We start from the raw sequence: 19285 nt of genomic DNA on the forward strand, positions 1-19285 counted from the left end.
CTGCATGTCGGGCCGATAATCCTTCCTCCGTTCGCGGAGGACGTCCCCGTAAATAATGAATCGGCCGACGGACGCGGCCCGGCGTTTCATTATTCAGCCGGGACCGGCCCGGCCCGACCGCCGATTTCTGTCCGCCCTCGAGGATCCGGGCCGACGCTCGCCGACAAAGACGACGCCGTCGACGACGTCGTTATTGTCGGCGCCGCCTGGTCGAGACATTGACAAAAAAAAAAAAAGAAGAAGAAGAACAAAAGCGCGAGCCGGCTTTCGGCGACGCCGCCAGTCACGATGAAATTTATATGACAACGGCATACGACGGCAACATCGACGACGACGGATCTTCGCAGCGGCGTTCGTCTCTCGAATTTACGAGGACGCGCGGGACATTTAAAAAAAGATAGATCTCGATCATCCGGGGACGATCGAGCGGGCAGATTCGACGCGTGTCGCCCAACTAGCGCGGCACTTTTTATCGCGTTTTTCGGCGTTACAGTTTATCGCGCGATCCTTCCTTAGATCCCGATCGAGCGGAGGCCGCGGGCCGAAATTGAGAATTTCCGAATTCATCGTTCGCTTATCCCTCCCTCTCCTTCCAAACCCGCGGGCGATTCTCGTTCGGGTATACGACTCGTAAAACCGCGCGAGTGGAACGCGTTTCGCGGCGGTTAGGCGTATGGTGCAATGTTCGAAGGTCGGGAACGCGTTAATTTGACGGGCGCTCGAAAATTTAGGGCGTAGCGAATCTGCGAATGGATCTTTAGAGGCCGCGATCCTCGCCGCGGATCGTCTTCGGCTGCGTTCCGACGCGTTCGCCGGAGAAACGGGGGAACTTCGATCGCGAGAAATACGTTCGTCGCGATTTTTATATCGCTCGAGGTTCCAAATGTCGTCGAACGGCGAGGCTCTAGACCGAAAATGTAACCAGGAAAATTGTCCACCGCGGCGGGTTAGATAGGCGTGAGTTAAGGAGCGCGTCGAGCCAAATGGCGGGGCAATTTTCAAGGCAAAAATTGTCGGGATTTAAAGGGCGGAGAGATTACGCCGAGGGGCTATTGTGTTTTGGGCGCCGCGCGCAATATTCGCGTTTCACCCGGCCGATTAAATTACCTTATCAATCCAGGTGTCGTGCATGCAGCATCCTGTGCATCGCACAGCGCGCGACAACGTTCCGCGAGCCGCCGACCCACAAAGATACGGGGCGAAATTGTCCGCGCGATAGGCGCGAAAAAAAGCGCCCCGTACGTCACTCGTTATCGTCGGTTTTAGGCGGCCCTGTGAAACCGGAGCCTCGCCAAGAAGCTCTTATGCACTGGGTGCATCGCGGAACGGTGCACCGTTAGCTGCGGCCACCTGCAACGATGCACCGTTGTGCAACGATGCAAGGTTGTACGGTCTCGCTCGAATCACAGAGACCGCAATCGCCGGCCTAAAAAAGGGGAAGCTCGATCGGTAACGAACGGGCGAACTCGACGCGATTTTTCGAGGGCGAATTATGGTAATTTCTTCATAATTCGATCGCTCAGATTGCGCAGAAAAATGGGTAATTTGGGGAGAGGAGATTTGAGGAGCTTTCCAGCTCGCTTTTTATAGTTGATGAAAATTGGTTAATGGTGACGGAAGCTGATTTTTTTAAATCAACGAGTTATTTGCAAGTTTATTTTTAGCGTCGTTGCTGTACTTAGAATATTTTGATTAGAGATATGCGGAATTACACTTGAATTACTCGTGGAATAATAATTACAAGGCACACAGTAAATTCTGCCTAATTGACGCTTAAATTGTACACAAAAATGGACAATTTGGGGAGAGGAGATACGATTATTCGAGCCTTCCGGCTCGCTTTTTACAGTTACCGATTATCAAAAATTATCAAAACGAGAGACTCAAGGCCCGAATAATCGTATCTTCTCCTCCCAAATCGTCCACTTTTGCGCGCAATCTGAGCGCGAATTTGAGAGAGCAATTACCGTAATCCGCGGAGAATTTTAAGCGAAACAGCTCAGCCACTGAACAACGCGATAACGCAAAATATAAGCGCACTATCAAGAAGAAGTCATACACTAAATTTCACAGGCTCGTCGCGAAGAAGACACTTCGATCTCAAAGTCCAGGAAAATTCAAACCGGGAGCCATATTTTCCACAAAATACCACACAAATCCTCGATCTCAAAAAATCCACAAGAGAAGAATAATCTTCGCACTAATCGCCTGCTTTCCAATGAAATTGTATCATCAAAGACAAAACAGCTTACAACAACTGCAAAGTAGAATCCTCGCTCTTTAAAACGAGCTCTTGATCGCTGCGCTGCGATTTTTTTCTGAGCGCCAATTACAGAAAGAAATTACCGTAATCCGTGTCGAATTTTAAGCGAAACAGCTCAGCCACTGAACAACGCGATAACACAACATATAAGCGCACTATCAAGAAAAACTCATACACTAAATTTCACAGGCTCGTCGCGAAGAAGACACTTCGATCTCAAAGTCCAGGAAAATTCAAACCGGGATCCATATTTTCCATAAAATACCACACAAATCCTCGATCTCAAAAAATCCACAAGAGAAGAATAATCTTCGCTCTAATCGCCTGCTTTCCAACGAAACAGTATCGCCAAAGGCAAAACAGCTTGCAACAACTGCAAAGTAGAATCCTCGCTCTTTAAAACGAGCCCTCGATCGCTGCGCTGCGATTATTTTCAACGAACCTACCGCGAGAAACGAAACGTCCCAGTGATATAGCTCAGCGATACGTCGGACATCGGTCGTCGCAAATCGAACTACGAAACGAAGAAGGGGCACCGGCATAAATCGGCGTTACAGCGAGACTTGCGGTATAATTTGAACGGCAGGCCGAGTGGGGGGGAAGGGGGTGCGAGTCGGACAATGGGCTCTCTGTGCCGGCGTGGAGAGCAAGTCGATCGATGGCCGGACAGAGAGAAGCTGGATTTCAGGGTTTTGTGATTTCAAGACGGGGGAAGGTTGGGGATGCAGGTGTTAATAAATGAGGGAACGATGGAGTTTCATGGATCGTCGGCGAGGTCGGCCGTGTGTTTTTCCAGCCTATAGGGGGTTCATTAATCGTATCGCTTCCGTTCGCAATGGTTTCCGATAAAATCAATATTTACGCAGTGACGCGGGGGGGGGGGGAGGAGGGGGAGGCCGGCTCCTGTTACACGGATCGGTCTGTACGGACCGGCGTACAGCCCGAGATATATAGCGGGTACATGGGAAATGGGAAAAGTCCACGTGCGCGCCCCCGGGAAACTGGGTTATCGGGGGATTTCGACAGGAATTTCTGACGCCGTTTCTCCGCGCTCGTTCGATAATCTTCGATCCACTTTACATTTATATTATCGTGGATCCCTTTGCGAGCGGGGGAAGAGGGGCAACGATAAATCTAGAGATCCATAGTATCACGGAATTTGTCACGATCGATTTCACCGGGAAAAATCCCGCTGAAAATGCCGTTCTCCGTTTCTGTCGCCGTCTCCCCCCCCTCTCTCTCTCTCTCTCTCTTGGTAGCCTGGAAAACTAGGCCCATCTCTCACTCTCCCTTTCTTCCTCTCTCACGCGCTCTGTTTCTCGCACGCTCTCTCTCCCGCGCTCTCTCTCTCTCTCTCGTGCCCTCTCTCCCGCTCTCTCTCTCGCGCTCTCTCTCCCGCGCTCTCTCTCCCGCGCTCTCTCTCCCGCGCTCTCTCTCTCTCTCTCGTGCCCTCTCTCCCGCTCTCTCTCTCGCGCTCTCTCTCACGCGCTTTCTCTCTCACGCGCTCTGTTTCTCGCGCGCTCTCTCTCGTGCTCTCTCTCACGCTCTATCTCTCTCTCTCTCTCTCTCGGTAGCCTGAAAAACTAGGCTTCTCTCTTTTACTCTCTCTCTCTCTTTGTCTCTCCCTGTTTCTTGGTAGCATAGAAAACCAAGCCTCTCTCTCTCTCTCTCTCTCTCTCTCTCTTTCTTTCTTCGGATACTCCAGCTACGAACAGAGAGGTCTGAAGAGCGTCTTATGTAATTAATGTTCGAAGCTTCTGCATTTATAAAATCAATCATCCGGCCGCTAATATTTAATCCGTCGTACTGCGTGGAAATAACGAACGAGCGGTTACCTTAATGCAGCCCGACAATTATTCATGATCCGCAGAAACTTCAACTTTATACCTAGCGCAGCAGTTTCCGTCTCTGGTCAGACGGCGTATTAATTATTTAGGGAATTTCTCCGCGATAAGAAAACTCTCTGTTCTTAGTAAGTTACGCGGATACACGGCGTGGCCCACAAAAGTGCTCGTGCACCTTTTAAAACGCAATCGCTATTTTAACCCTTTAAGATAGAGCGGTGTCTCAGAGGCACCGCTGAAATTGTTACATCACCTTCCAATATAACCAAAGTGACCAATAAAGTGTTATAATGTTTTCAAAACAAATTTAAATGTAAGCATAATTTGTTGGTACAAGTATATATTTCATATTTTATTATTTTATTTTATTGTAAGTAAATAAAATAATAGTAACCAATAAAGTGTCGTAATATTTTCAAAACAAATTTAAATGTAAGCATCATTTGTTGGTACAAGCATATATTTCATATTTTATTATTTTATTTTATTATAAGTATATAAAATAATAGTAATCAATAAAGTGTTATAATATTTCCATATTTCCATAATTTGTTAATACCAGTATATATTTCATATTTTATTATTTTATTTTATTACAAGTAAATAAAATAATAAAATATAAAATATATACTTGTACTAACAAATTATACTTATATTTGTATAAATTGTATCATAATATATATTTCATTATAAGTAAATATATATTATAAGTATATTCTTAATGTTTCTTTTTGTTTACTTTATACTTCATTTATTCGTCACAGTTGAGTTCACAAATAAAGTTACAATTAAAGTTAAATGAGAATTACTATAAATTACCTCCAAAAATCTTGCTTTAATTGGACGAACACTCTAGAAACACAGCCGTCACCCATACATGGTTGATCGAGTCCTTTCCGTGAAAAGAATCGCTTTTCTGTGTGGCCCACAGTATCTAAGCAGTCGGCGAACGATGGCCGACCGGATCTCGGGCCCTTGGCGCGCGCGCGAGCCGGTGTCCTTAGGACTGTTCCAGCCGTTAATATTCCATGGAAAAGCGAAGGGTGACGGGTCGCGCGCGACGTAATCGTGAAAACGCGAGCGGACAGCACGCGGCGCCGGTAAAATTAGCCGAAATTTACGAGCGGCCGCGGCCAGTAATTAGGCTCGTACGTATGCGTGGGCACGCTCGTACGCACGGATTCGAATGGCAACGGGAAAGTGGTGGCCCTTAACCCGTCCCCCGTGCTGCGTTCCCCTAATCCGGCTTGTTCTACGCGCCGGTGCGCGAGCTTAGACTCGAGAGCGTGTGCCGGTTGCGCGCGTGCTCGCCGGACAGGAAGCTCTCTCTCTCTCTCTCTCTCTCTCTCTCTCTGTGCCCGAGGCATTAAGTATAGCGCCGCGAAGGAGGATCCGCGCGGATCCTCCTCCACGCCGGTTATTAATTCCCGGCCCTTTATGCCCTCGCGTGCCGACCCGGTTCCCCGGAATTGTTATTTTACGGCCGGCGTAAAGATTAGGCGAAATTAGCCCGGATGATTTAGCGCCGCTCCGCCGAAATCTTTTCCGCTTGCCTCCGCGGAAGATAGAGGGCAGATTAGATGCCGGATACCGGCACGGTATCGGCCGGCTACCAATGAGCACCCGGGATCCACGCTCGTTAAGGCGACTCCGCTTCGACTTAATTCCGGGCCGTTCCGCCCCGTTCAACGACGTTTAAACGACGCGCTTGCGAAGCTCGTCGCGGAAGGATCGCGCGGAAGAATTCTGCGGAGCTCTGACGACCGGCTTGGAACCACCTGGGACCATCGGTGCCAGCTCTACCGACTCCTTGGATACGTTCCTGGTTCGGTTTAACCCTTTGCGGTCGATGCCGCCACGGTGGCGGCATTCGCAAGTCGTCGTGAAAATCGGTGCCGCTAGTGCGGCGGCAAGATGTATGTAATTATAAAGGACTGTACAGGGTGTCCCAAAAATGTCTCGCAATCCGAAAGTGGCGGGTTCCTCGGATCATTTGAAGCAACTTCTTCCTTTACAAAAATGTTCTCCGAGGCGCCGTTAACGAGTTATCAACGAAAAACAGTGACCAATTAGAATCGAGTACGGCTGACGCGAGGCGGCCCAGCCAAGCAGCGCGCGAAGCCCGGTTCCGCTCATTGGCTCGGTCGCCTCGCGCCAGCCGAGCTCGCCTCTCATTGGTCACTGTTTTTCAGTAATAACTCGTTAACGGTGCCTCGGAGAAAATTTCTGTAAAGGAAGAAATTGCTTCAAATGATCCGAGGAAATCGCCATTTCCGAATTGCGAGACATTTTTGGGACATCCTGTATATATCGTAAAATTTGTGTTGAAAATTTAACACTTTGCACTCGAAGCCGATTTAATTGTAAATCTGAATTAATTTGTCTGACTTACGACAGTTCCATTTTATGCGACAATGTGCATATTATGCGCAAGAAATTTAGTCGTGTCACTCGTACAACAATTAGACTTTTAACCATTTCTTTTTACATCTAAAATTGTATAATATAAAAATTATCTTGGAACGTGATGTAACAATTTTAATGGTGCCCACTATTAAAGACAGCAAATCAGATTCAACGAATTCTGTGTTTTCTAATATCCATATATTTGCTTTAAATCGCTAAGGGAGACATAACGCCGAGAAGCTAAATTTGCCCCGACTAGCTGATACACTCCCATCAGAGAAATTTGCCGATCGCAAAGGGTTAACGCGTTGAACTCCGTGTCACCCATGTCTGGACGACGGCTACGTTCCCGCAATGTTCGTCCAATTTAACCCTTTGCGGTCGAAGCTATTTTAATTCGAAATCCGAAACATGTTTTCCGATCCAGGGTATTTCCATTTCGTACGATTTACAGGTCCATTAATTGCAATTTTAACAGTACTTTAAACATAAACGAATCTGATATTGTTGGAATTATTTTCAAAAATGATGTAACAATTTTTAGAGGCGCCCAAGAGTCGACATTCGAGTGCAAAGTGTTAAAGCAGGATTTTTGGATCTCAGATTACTCGCCGCGGAAAGTACGCTGACAGCTTTTCCAACTGCATAATTCTTTCAAAATTGGTCCAAATGACTTGAGATCTTGCTCTTCGAGATCGCGCGGTGTCTAAATTTTTTAGCGTATTTTATTAGTATGTTTAGTATGTTTCAACACTTGCGCGATGCGAATAAATTCGCACATCGATTGCCATCGTGAATCTCCACGTCTCTGGAATATTAATATATCTCGGCGGAAAAAAATCGTAGAACAGTCCAATTATGCTTAAATGAAAGCGCAGAGTCTCTACTTTCCTGCCTCGTAGTCGATTCTCCGGAAGAAAATTCTTTCGCGTGAGAAACTTAACGGAAACCTGACGGGTGCTTCTTTCCCCCTGAAAGTTTCATCGATAAACTTGACTATCCACGGTCGTTAAAATTGTGTTCTCGCTGTTCAAACAACCATGCATCCGGAGATCGAAATAGTCCCCTTCCTACGAACCCATAAAATTTGACGTACGACATTTTTTTCGAACCTCCTCACCGTCTATCTCGGATTATTCTAATACCGACTGCACACCTTCGGTTCAAAGCGTCGTAAAACGGCTACCAAAAAATCGTACATCAAATTTTATAGCTTCCCTCTAAAGAGAACACCTCGATTTAAAAATCCCGAGTCCCGTCTGAGCCGAGGCGAAAATTTGTCAAACCCGGCGGCGACGTTCGAAGCGGCGAAATTTACGAACAGCGAACAATCTTGAACAATCTGTTTCGCGTGATTTCCGGCGCTGAGTCATCTTACGGATAAGAAAGACCTCCGGACAGATTTAAAGTAGAGAATTCGCGCTGTAAAATGTGCCCGGTTAGACGATCGTGCAATTTTTCCTCGCGAAGTTGTCGCGTCCGAAACGTAGATCGCGACGTTCGCGAGACTTCGCGAGGACGAAAAATTGTCGGCTCGTCGCGCGGAATTCCCAGCTCCGTTCGCAAAGCGGATCCCGCGGGCTGATTCCGGGATCTCGGAGACACCCGGTACGACAGTTTTAACGAGCAACGGGGGACAGAGGAGGCGCGCGAGGTCGTAGCACGCGGAAGTTAGTTTCCGCGCCGATAAATGCCGGCCCGATGATCCCGCGCCACGCGAATCCGAAACAAACAGTCTCGCGAACTTCCGCAGAATTTCAGGATTGCTCGCAAGCCCGCGATACTTTTCGCTGCTTCGAAGCTCGTTCAAGCCCCCTGGAGTATTTCCAGTGGCCCCCAAAACCGCGGGACGACGGCGATTCGTCCGTTAACTCCGGCGCACAGTGGTACAAAAGCTCGAAATCATGGTCAAAATCCAAAAAATCGAAGTTGTCGTTGGGGAGTTTTTGACTTACGGATTGGTTAGTTTAACGACGCGTCCGTGTGTTGGGAACAACGAAATGACCCATACTTTTATACCTGAATGGCGATTACACTTCCAATTTCGAGTTTTTCGGGCAGTCGTTACTCGCGAGCGAGAGCGACAGTACGAAGCGAATAGTTTAAAGCGTGTATGTTCTTGTGGAAGCGTTTTTTTTCAATCGTGTAAAATGGATATCGTTCCTGGTAGTAAGTACAACATTTTGTACCGCTAACATCTCACGAATCGTTAACTATTACATTGGTAAATCGATAAATTGTAGATTCAAATTGTAAGAGCAAATGGAATGCATTTACCGCAAAGTTATAGTCGAAACTTTTGCGGCCTACGAGGGCCTGCTTTCAAATTTACAGGAGCCATAGTTTATAGTTTCATCTAGCTGCACTTAAAAAATTGGCTGCATCGCGTTGCACTTTTTTCAGTTACAACCATTTTTGCGAGTCAACGTACGGGAAACTGTCTCGCGAGAGCATCTAAGACGGAATAACTCTCTAAAAATCGTGCCAAATTGCTTACATTGTTTCGAGATGTTAGAAAAAACACTTTATCAGGCACTGTCGAAAATTATTTTGAAAAAAAATGAAATTTGTTAGATTGAGAAAAATGTTTCAATTTTTGGTTTTCTATTTTTAGGATCTCGTGACAGTCGATACTGTCCAACTAGGAAAGAAGTGTTCCTTATTATTAAAGAAAACTTAAATAGTGACAATAATTCAATAATAGGACATTTTAAGCAAAAAACAAGGGAACTGTATGCAGGACCTTTGGCTTCGTAGCCGATCGACCTTCGAGCTTTTATACCACTTTGCGGCGAGACGGTGTTTCGTCCGCGGTGAAAAATCGGCGCGCTCGAAGAATCCGAGCGAGCTTCGTCCTCGCGAGGACGAGGCCTGGGTCCGAGCTTCGTCCTCGCGAGGACGAGGCCTGGGTCCGCGTGTCGTCGAGCGAGGACAGAGCAGTCGGAGGGTCCCTCGAGCGGACCGTCCGGCGAAATCGTAACGAGCTGGGACGTCGTTACGGGGCAAACTAGTTGCGGTCCCGGCGATATTCGATGCAAAATAGTCGCGATGGGAATAGCGTCGCCGCGCAAAGTGCTCGCCGGCTTAAACACAGTCCTCGCAGGAAGTTGTTACAGTCCTGTGTAATAGCGGACACACCGTAAGCGGCATTGCGGCCGGAATAATCGCGGCCCCGAAACGATATTCGACCCGAAGTAACCGTGAACAACCCGCTCGGCACGGCCGCGCGCGAGTCGCCCGCGGATTGAGTTGCCCCTTTCGCCCTCGGCTTCAACTATAATTTCGGCGATAATGTCGGTGAAGATGTAAGCGATATCAGATCGAGGCAGGTCGGGGATCCGGCGCAGCTTGTCGAGATGTAAAGGAGATTTAGAACGACCGGCCCGTTGATGTACGGCCAACCGTGAATTCCACGGTGGAGACCGGGATTTAAGTAGTACGCGGACGGCGAGGTCGGTCGAGCAGCTTCGCTAATTATGGGAACAAGTGATTTCATGCAGCGGTACGGTTGATCGTCGCACGCTGCGAATGTTTACCTTTCGTTTCGGATGATAATCAGACGGTAATCATAATTCAGACAATAATCATAACTCAAATAATAATCATAGCTTTTATAGTAATCAATTTTCAATCTCCTAAGTGCGTTCGAATATTATTTTAAGCGATTTGTTGTGGTGCCACCTTTACAATGTAATCTTGGCGGCGACGCGGTTGATCGTCGCGCGCTGCGAATTTTTACCTTTCAGCTGATAATAGGACGGCAATCATAATTCCAGACAATAAGCATAATTCAAACGATAATCGTAGCTTCTATACTAATGAATTATCGACCTCCTAAGTGCGTTAATAATTTTTCGAAAGGAATACAAAAGCACGTGGATCTGCATAAAAAGATCATATAATATTTTACGCGAAAGATTCCAGTCACCTTTATTTTTGATCGGAGAACAATTTGTATGCAGATTCTTGTTGGCATGATTCATTGTTAGCCGAATACTGGATACGTTTTCTTCGAATTTCTAATCGCACAGCCTCGGTTCTTCTTAATCGATAGTAAAATCGATTTTTTGATTTTTGTCCATTGAACGACGCACTGAGTTGTCTGACTATGAAGGAGATATACTACTGAGAAGCTTGTAGTTCGTGTTCACGACTGATTTGAATCGCTTCTTTGGAGTCGCGTTGGATTAACATTTACGCGGCCGTCGCGTCGAATATCCACGTCCGATCACAAAGAGTCGCTGCTACTTCCTTCGCATTCGACTATAAATTCCTCCGATCGTTTCGCGCGTTTTTAACGCGCGACTAGAAGAACCAACTTGCACCACGCTATCGATACTCCGAAATTCCTCGTCGTTTCAAACAGATTCGGCCGCGAACTATTCCGGTACACTTCGATTGTTCTTTCCTTCCGCCATCAATTTCCCTCGCATAATGCGGCAACTCGGCAACCGCGTCTGACCATAAACGGGGCCAACTACTTCGCGGAAGTTTATCCTGAATCTAGCGGCGATATTTTCCAATATTTCCGTCGTTCATTTTTCGCTGCCTTTGTTTCGTCGCGACGGAAAACCCTGCGCCTATAATCCGGTATTTCAGGCAAGAGAATCCATCGGGGAATAATCTGCCGCGTTTAATGGGTTAGCCGCGGCGCCTACTTTTCAGAGCGCGCACATATATGTGTTGCGAGAATCGAGCGACGACGAGTATACTTGTCGAGCACGGTTATCTGGTGAAAGAACGACGAGAGAAATTTCAACGTTCGACCGTGCTGCGAGGAAATTCTTGTTTCGTTCGACGCTTCTTTTTATCGAGCATCGTCTCCTTTGTTCACTAAACCAAGGCCTTTTTCCTAGAAATGTTAATCGTCGAACAGCTTCGTCGACGTACCAGATAGCTAATAAATAACAAGGTATTCTCTTTCTTGTTAACAACGGTGGCGAACAAGCTGCACGATATTGTAAATCGCAAATCGCTTGCCAGTTGCATTTAGACGATGAAGAATGAACGATCGCAACTTGACCGTTTAATTCTGCGAAGAAAAGGATCATCCTCGAAGGAAGAATTCCTTAACGAACCAGATAACTAATAAATAGCATGGTGCTCTTTTCTTGCTCAACCCCGAAGAAATTTCAACGTTCAGCCGTGCTGCGAGGAACGATAATTCGACGCTACTTTTTTCGCGAAGGAAAGTATTATAGTGTACGAGTATACTCGTGAAACACAAGTTAATAACTGGATAATAACGTCTTTCACGATTCCGCTGATTTCAGCCCGGCCGGCTCGTCGGGCTCGTCGGGTTCGTCGCGAAACCGGATCCCCGAAAACCTCCGGAATTTCTGCGGAGCCGGTACGTGACGGCGCGGCGGCTCTCATTAAACGGCACTCACCGAAACTTCGTAGGCCTCGCGACGGAAGTTCAACGAGCGAAACAACCGTACCCGCGTGTCGGCGCGCTGCATATGTTGTATAACGGATGCACGGCCGTTCTCCGGCTCATTTTAAGTCGATTCCAGGGGATCGCGACATTTACGAGCGCGACACTCTCGCGCGCGCCCGCCCGCTCCGGTTCTCTCCAAAGTCGGAATTCGAGTTTGAAACGCCGGGAACTCGGCTGGCGGATTGCGATTTCGCTACGGTGTACCTACCCGGCCTAATAAAGGCCCCCGTAATTGCTCGTTCACGCGTTTTCACGCGCGATTTCAGCGTCGAGCGAAAAACGTGACGATTCGCTCCGGTCCCCTCGCTCTCCGCTCCTTCGCGCGACCGGCCGTTCTCTTTTCGCCTTATTATAGCTATTCGAACGTCTGTTCGTGCGGAAGAATATTGGCCGTCGCTGACGTAATTGTGGACGTAACGATGCGATTTTAACGTCGAATGGAAATCCGATACATTTATTCGGTTGTTGCGATCGAATGAATATTGTAAACGGTGATCTAGCGAACAGCAAAATAATATCTCTCATGAATTAATCGGTTTCTTTTTATCCTGCAGTAATTTTTTAGAACTCTTGCGCACGTAAAACAATACTGGACACCATCCATGTTATCAGATGTCGCTTCTAATTGCCGATATAGGTGTCAAATTTTTGCGTGAAACGAAAACTCGACCGAATTCGTTTCTCTCGTTCTCTCATAAATTAATTATTTTCTCTTCCTTCTAGAATGATTGATAGAACTCTGACACACGTGAAAAAAAACATAGAACATCGTCCTCATAACCGGATGTCGCTTCCAATTGCCGATGTAAACGTCAAATTTTTACGTGAAACGAAAACTCGATCGAATTTCCTTTCTCTCATTCTCTCATAAATTAATTGTTTTCTCTCCGTCCTAGAATAATTGTTAATACTCTTACACGCGTAAAACAACATCGACCATTATCCTCGTCATCGGAAATAAAAAGAAACGCCTGCAATTTAGCGACCGATCTCCCGATAACGGGAAAATGTCGAGAGCTCGGCGGGGCGTATTTCACCGCCGAGCTTAAGATTACCGTCGTTCGGCGACATTCGACGCGTTCCGATTATGGGAACGGCCGGCCGAGCACGATACTAATCGCATGACGGCCGGGATTGCTTCGTCGACGACCAATGTTAATTACTCCGTGGCCGAATTTGCGAGATTCTGGGCCAAAGGGTCGGCCCGGGTCGCGGAAAGGCTAAAGGGCGAAACGTATCCCGTGACTTTGGACCGCGCGAATAGCCTAACTGGACGATGATCGGCAACGCGATATCATCGCTCATCCGTTAATCACGCTGTCGATTCTACGGGTTTACATGCGAACCTCACAGTACGATAGAGAGAGAGAGAGAGAGAGAGAGAACTAGCGCGAGAAACAGAACGCGCGAGAGAGCTAGCGCGAGAAACAGAGCGCGTGCGGGAGAGAGAGAGAGAGAACTAGCGCGAGAGAGAGAGCGCGTGGGAGAGAGAACTAGCGCGCGAGAGAGAGAGCGCGTGAGAGAGAGAACTAGCGCGAGAGAGAGAGCGCGTGAGAGAGAGAACTAGCGCGAGAGAGAGAGCGCGTGAGAGAGAGAACTAGCGCGAGAGAGAGAGCGCGTGAGAGAGAGAACTAGCGCGAGAGAGAGAGCGCGTGAGAGAGAGAACTAGCGCGAGAGAGAGCGCGCGTGAGATAGAGAGAGAGAACTAGCGCGGGAGAGAGAGAGCGCGAGAAACAGAGCGCGTGAGACAGAGAGCGCGAGGAACAGAGCGCGCGAGAGAGCTAGCGCGAGGAACAGAGCGCGTGAGAGAGAGAGAGAGAGAGAGAGAGAGCCGAAGAATATTTATTCCGTGTTCGAATCGCTCGGAATCGATAAAGGTTGCTCGTCCGAGAGCATCGCCGGCATCCGATTTAAATAATTAATCACTCGAGACGAGTCTCGCCGGCCCTCCGTTAAAAGGTTTCCATTAAACAATGCTCCTCGGCATCGTTTCCATGATCCTCGAAACTTTTCTCCTGAAAGAACCTTCGAACCCGTCCCGACCGGGCAAAGATTCATAAAGCGGTACCGCGAATGGAATTCAAGGGGGAACCGATTTATCTCGATCACCGGGGATCCAGGGACGAGTCGACTGGTTTCGGGGTCGCGCGCCGCCGGATGCATCATCGGGGCTGCTCCATTAATAACTCCCATTCATGAAATTACCGGCCGGATACTGGGCCACCGATGGAAATCGATCGCGCCGCGCCGGACAACGCCGATGCTGTTGCTCGGAGACGATTCGGTTCGCGCGAATCGCCGTTCTTGTACGCGATAATGCACTGTAGCGACCAGTCGTACGCACAATGGAAACTTTAGTCCTCGTGAAAACGAGCAGCGCAATTTACGACTCTCCTTCGAAGAAGCTATTTTTGAGATGATAAGTTCCAAACCTTGACAACGCATGCTCGCGATAGAGTTTTCTTAGAAATACCTCAATAGCAAACGGAGACCGTCATAAATTCGGAGAGTTTCCGAAGGGTGCTTGAAGCGGACCCAGCGACCCAAGGGCCACGTGGTCCGACGCGGGTGACCTGGGGAGGAAAAGTTCCACACGTTGTCACGTCCAACTCATTATCCCTTTCGATCACCACGCGGCGTGGTATAAAAGCTCGAAATCATGGCCAATATAAGAAATAGTGACGGATTTATTTGAAAATTTGTATGTAAGGGTTTTCATGGTCGCTGATTAATCGGGAAATCAGGAAGGTTCCGCGGCTATGCGGGAAGGTCGATCGGCTACGAAGCCAAAGGTCCTGCATACAGTTCCCTTGTTTTTTGCTTAAAATGTTCTATTATTGAATTATTGTCACTATTTAAGTTTTCTTTAATAATAAGGAACACTTCTCTCCTAGTTGGACAGTATCGACTGTCACGAGATCCTAAAAATGGAAAACCCAAAATTGAAACATTTTTCTCAATCTAACAAATTTCATTTTTTTTCCAAATAATTTTCGACATTGCCTGATAAAGTGTTTTTTCTAACATCTCGAAACAATGTAAGCAATTTGGCACGATTTTTAGAGAGTTATTCCGTCTTAGATGCTCTCGCGAGACAGTTTCCCGTACGTTGACTCGCAAAAATGGTTGCAACTGAAAAAAGTGCAACGCGATGCAGCCAATTTTTTAAGTGCAGCTAGATGAAACTATAAACTATGGCTCCTGTAAATTTGAAAGCAGGCCCTCGTAGGCCGCAAAAGTTTCGACCATAACTTTACGGTAAATGCATTCCATTTGCTCTTATAATTTGAATCTACAATTTATCGATTTACCAATGTAATAGTTAACGATTCGTGAGATGTTAGCGGTACAAAATGTTGTACTTACTACCAGGAACGATATCCATTTTACACGATTGAAAAAAAACACTTCCACAAGAACATACACGCTTTAACACGTTCCGTGCCACGTGTACCATCGATGGTACACGCTTGCATGTTTACTTAGTGAACCGAACAAATTGTTTACAAGAAATTTAGAACCGAAGAATCAATTTCCACCGCAAGAATGGGCGTTGATAAGTTTTTGTTACGTTGTTATGTGTACGAGAATTAATAATTGCACGTAATACATCAAGTTTTAGTAAAATATCAAAGTGTGAAGTTCGAGTAAAAAAAGCTCGGCACGGAACGTGTTAAACTATTCACTTCGTACTGTCGCTCTCGAACGCGAGTAACGACTGCCCGAAAAACTCGAAATTGGAAGTGTAATCGCCATTCAGGTATAAAAGTATGGGTCATTTCGTTGTTCCCAACACACGGACGCGTCGTTAAACTAACCAATCCGTAAGTCAAAAACTCCCCAACGACAACTTCGACTTTTTGGATTTTGACCATGATTTCGAGCTTTTATACCACTGTGCGCCGTTCCGAAAATACGCGAAGGGCGCTGAGGAACAGGCGGTAAAGAGGACAAATGAACAACGCAACAACAATTGAGAAGGCGCAACGCGCTGGGTTAGCCAATCAGGGTTGTTCAGGAATTTAACCAGGGCAAACGGCGAGTGTAAAAACGAACACTCGATCACTGCGCCGCGACTCGTCCGAAGACAAAGTTCGCAAGAGAATAAAGAAGTATTCTGCACCGTACAACGAGTGCACAAGTCCTTTCGAACCATCCTACCCAAAACACGTTCCATTAGCTTCGCGGAACCATCGGCCGGCTCAATGACGGCTGTTTCGGTCGATACGGCACCCTGGAAGCGCGTTCTTCTCGGGTAATGGCCGTGGGTCGACGCGGCCGCCGCCGTAACCTCCGTCGAAGGGACGCCGGCTCGTGCTTTTAAGTAGTAAAGTTTGGTAATTGTCGGACGCCGGACGGTACGAGGCTGTTAGCCGGCTCTCCGCCGAGATACCGGCCGCTGGGTGTCGCTTGCCGACCCCCGCCACGTCCCCCCTGCGGGCCGAAAGAGTGCTAAGGGCGCCAATCGCCGACCTTACAACCTCTGGGAAGAGATACGACCTTGGAAACGTAAAAATTCCTGCCGCATTACTTCCGGAGCACCGTTTACTTCCTTCTCGATGCTTTCTCGATCTTTTAAACCGACATTTCATCCTTCGAAGCTCTTTCCATTTTTTCTCTCGAGTCTTCTCTGCCGGCGTAATTGACGGTCCGACCTCGCGTCCGTAAAATATAAAAATCGACCGTCTAAAAATGTAAGCAATGCCTTCTAGTAGTAATTGACCGCTCAAAAAATCAAGCAGCACAACCAATTAGTAGCCAGTGAGCAAAAGACTCATAAGCAGTTTATTTCGCTCTTGTAATGATCTTGTGATTAACGTTTTTATTTTTGGCGTTGAAATGGATTTGCGAAACGCGAGTTGGAATGTTGAGGTGTGTGACATCCAGAAGAATGTTCTTCTATTCACTGAGCGTTGCGTATTTTTCGTAATAATTCAGAATTTGACTATACACAATTACACACACTTTCAATGTATTATAATTATTCCTTGAAAGTGTTTTTTTCTCGATCTTCTACGATTTTATATTTTGTGCAATGAATTTCGATCAATTTTATATCAAGCGAATACGAATTCAGCGATCAGAAATTTAAGTGGTGCAAACAAATAATAGACTACTCGACTAGAAATATAAGTATTTCGGTTTAGGAAAAATCGACCAACTAAAAATTTAAGCAATACAATCTAGTAATAATCAACCAACTAAAGAATGTAAGTAGTTCAGTATACGAAAAGTCGATCAACTAAAAATTTAAATGGTTCAGTCTAAAAGCGATCAACCAACTAAAAATTTAACTAACACAGTCTAGGAATAATCGACCAACTAAAAATTTAAGTAGTTCAGTCTACGAAAAATGAACCATCTAAAAATGTATGCAATGCCTTCTAGTAATAATTGACCGCGCAAAAAATCGAGCAGCACAACCAAGTAATAATCGATGACCAAAAGATTCGAAGCGCGCAGCCTGTCAAGCGTCAGCCGACGATAAATTTCAGTAGTACAAGCCGATGCTAGTCAGCCAATCATCGTCAACCGACAGCACAGCGCCAGTTCTCGCTTCGAAGAGCCAGTCGTCTTCCGCGTTCGCCTCGGCAATCCGCTCGACAACACCGGCAAGAATAAATTTCACCGTCTGACCATAAACGGGAGCTACTACTTCCTGCGGGCTCGCCGGAAAGTTAGCGCGAGGATGCTAACGGTTAGGCATCCCTCGCGGATGCGATTGTTCCGCGGTCCATCAATCTTCCCGGCGTATAATAAACCTCGGCGTCTGACCATAAAGGTGAGCCGCTACTGCAAACTTCCGCGCGGGCCGGCGCGCGCGAGTCGAATGTTTCGAAGCGTATTCCTCGCCACGGCCGTGCTCGATCTTCTTTTAACGCTCCTAGGAGGCGTCGATCCCTCGCAAAAATCCTCGCTGCGTCGGCTGCGCCGGTTCATCGCTGCGGTTTCCCGGTAAATAAAGCAATTCGTTAAAGTTCCGGCGAACGTGTAATATAAAATATCGGAGCTCTTCTTTTCTGCGGCGGACATCTGTTTCTCGCGAACTCTCTCCCTCTCTCTCTCTCTCTCTCTCTCTCGCGGTAGCTCTCCCGCGCGCGCTAGCTCTCTTGCGGTAGCTCTCTCTCTCTCTCTCTCTCTCTCTCTCTCTCTCTCTCGCTCTGTTTCACGCAAGCTCTCTCGCGCGCTAGCTCTCTCGCGCGCTCTCTTCCTCGCGTTCTCTCTTTTGCGCTCTCCCTCTTCCTCGCGTTCTCTCTTTTGCGCTCTCCCTCTTCCTCGCGTTCTCTCTTTTGCGCTCTCTCTCTTTCACGCGCTGTTTCTCGCGCTCTGTTTCTCACGCGCTCTCTCTCGCGCTCACTGTCTCTCGCGCTCTCTCCCTCTCGCGTTCTCTCTCTCGCACTCTCTTCCTCTCGCGTTCTCTTGCTCTCGCGCTCTCTCTTTCTCTCTCGCTCTTTCTCTCTCTCTCGCAACACGTTCTCGCTTAAAATAAGAAGAAAGTTGGCGCGCGGGGAAATGGACTCGCGACGCGGGGAGGAGGGTGGGATCTCGGAATTAACGGACGTCCAGGCGGAAACGCGACGGCGGAAAGAAAGATAACAAACTCCGTTGGAAGAAACACAATTATGATAATAAGTTCGGCGGCGAGCTGGCGAGGGACGGGGGGAACGTGGGAAACAGATTCGAAGGCGAGCGGGAAACGGAAGTCTTGTAACGGTTTCTAACGAGGAAAATAACAAGAGGGAATAGCCGTGGGCGGCCGGTCGAAGGGTCTGCCGCGTTAATTGCTCGTTAATTCGCGCCCCGAGAAACACCGGGACCGACTAATTGTCGAACGCGAGGGATGATCGCCCGCGGCCCGCTCCCCGGCACTCTGTCATCGGCCGCCGGATAATTCATCGTCTCTTGTCTCTCCTGTCGCGAGACACCTCGCTAAAAAAAAGGTGCCGAGAATAATATCTCGGCCCTCCAATATCAATGTGTGGACGGTTTATTTTTAAATTGGCGCGGTCTTTGTTCTACGGTGATTTTTTTCTTCGCTGTGTTTTCTTGCGGATTGGATATAATTTGACCCTTTGCACTCGAAGTCGTTTTAACTCTAAATCCGAGATAGCATTTTCTGATCTACGCTGTTTCCATTTTATACGCCATAGCGCAGTTCATGCGCACAAAATCGAGTCTTGTAACTCGTAGAGCAGCTATCATTTTAACAGTCTTTTCAATAGAAACAAACATGATAACGTAAACATTATTTCGTTACGTGATACAACGATCTTCAGCGGTGCCTCAGAGTCACCATCCGAGTGTAACGGGTTAATAATAAATAACAATATA

General features: G+C 47.3%; 1 protein-coding gene across 3 annotated transcripts in view; it reads left to right on the top strand.

Moving 5' to 3' along the window:
* Positions 1-19285, top strand: part of Syn1 (Syntrophin-like 1) — an 897245-nt gene that overhangs the window by 788917 nt on the left and 89043 nt on the right. The gene's annotated exons all lie outside the window — the stretch shown is intronic.

Source organism: Megalopta genalis, chromosome 2 (assembly GCF_051020955.1).
Source record: "Megalopta genalis isolate 19385.01 chromosome 2, iyMegGena1_principal, whole genome shotgun sequence".
NCBI lineage: Eukaryota > Metazoa > Arthropoda > Insecta > Hymenoptera > Halictidae > Megalopta > Megalopta genalis.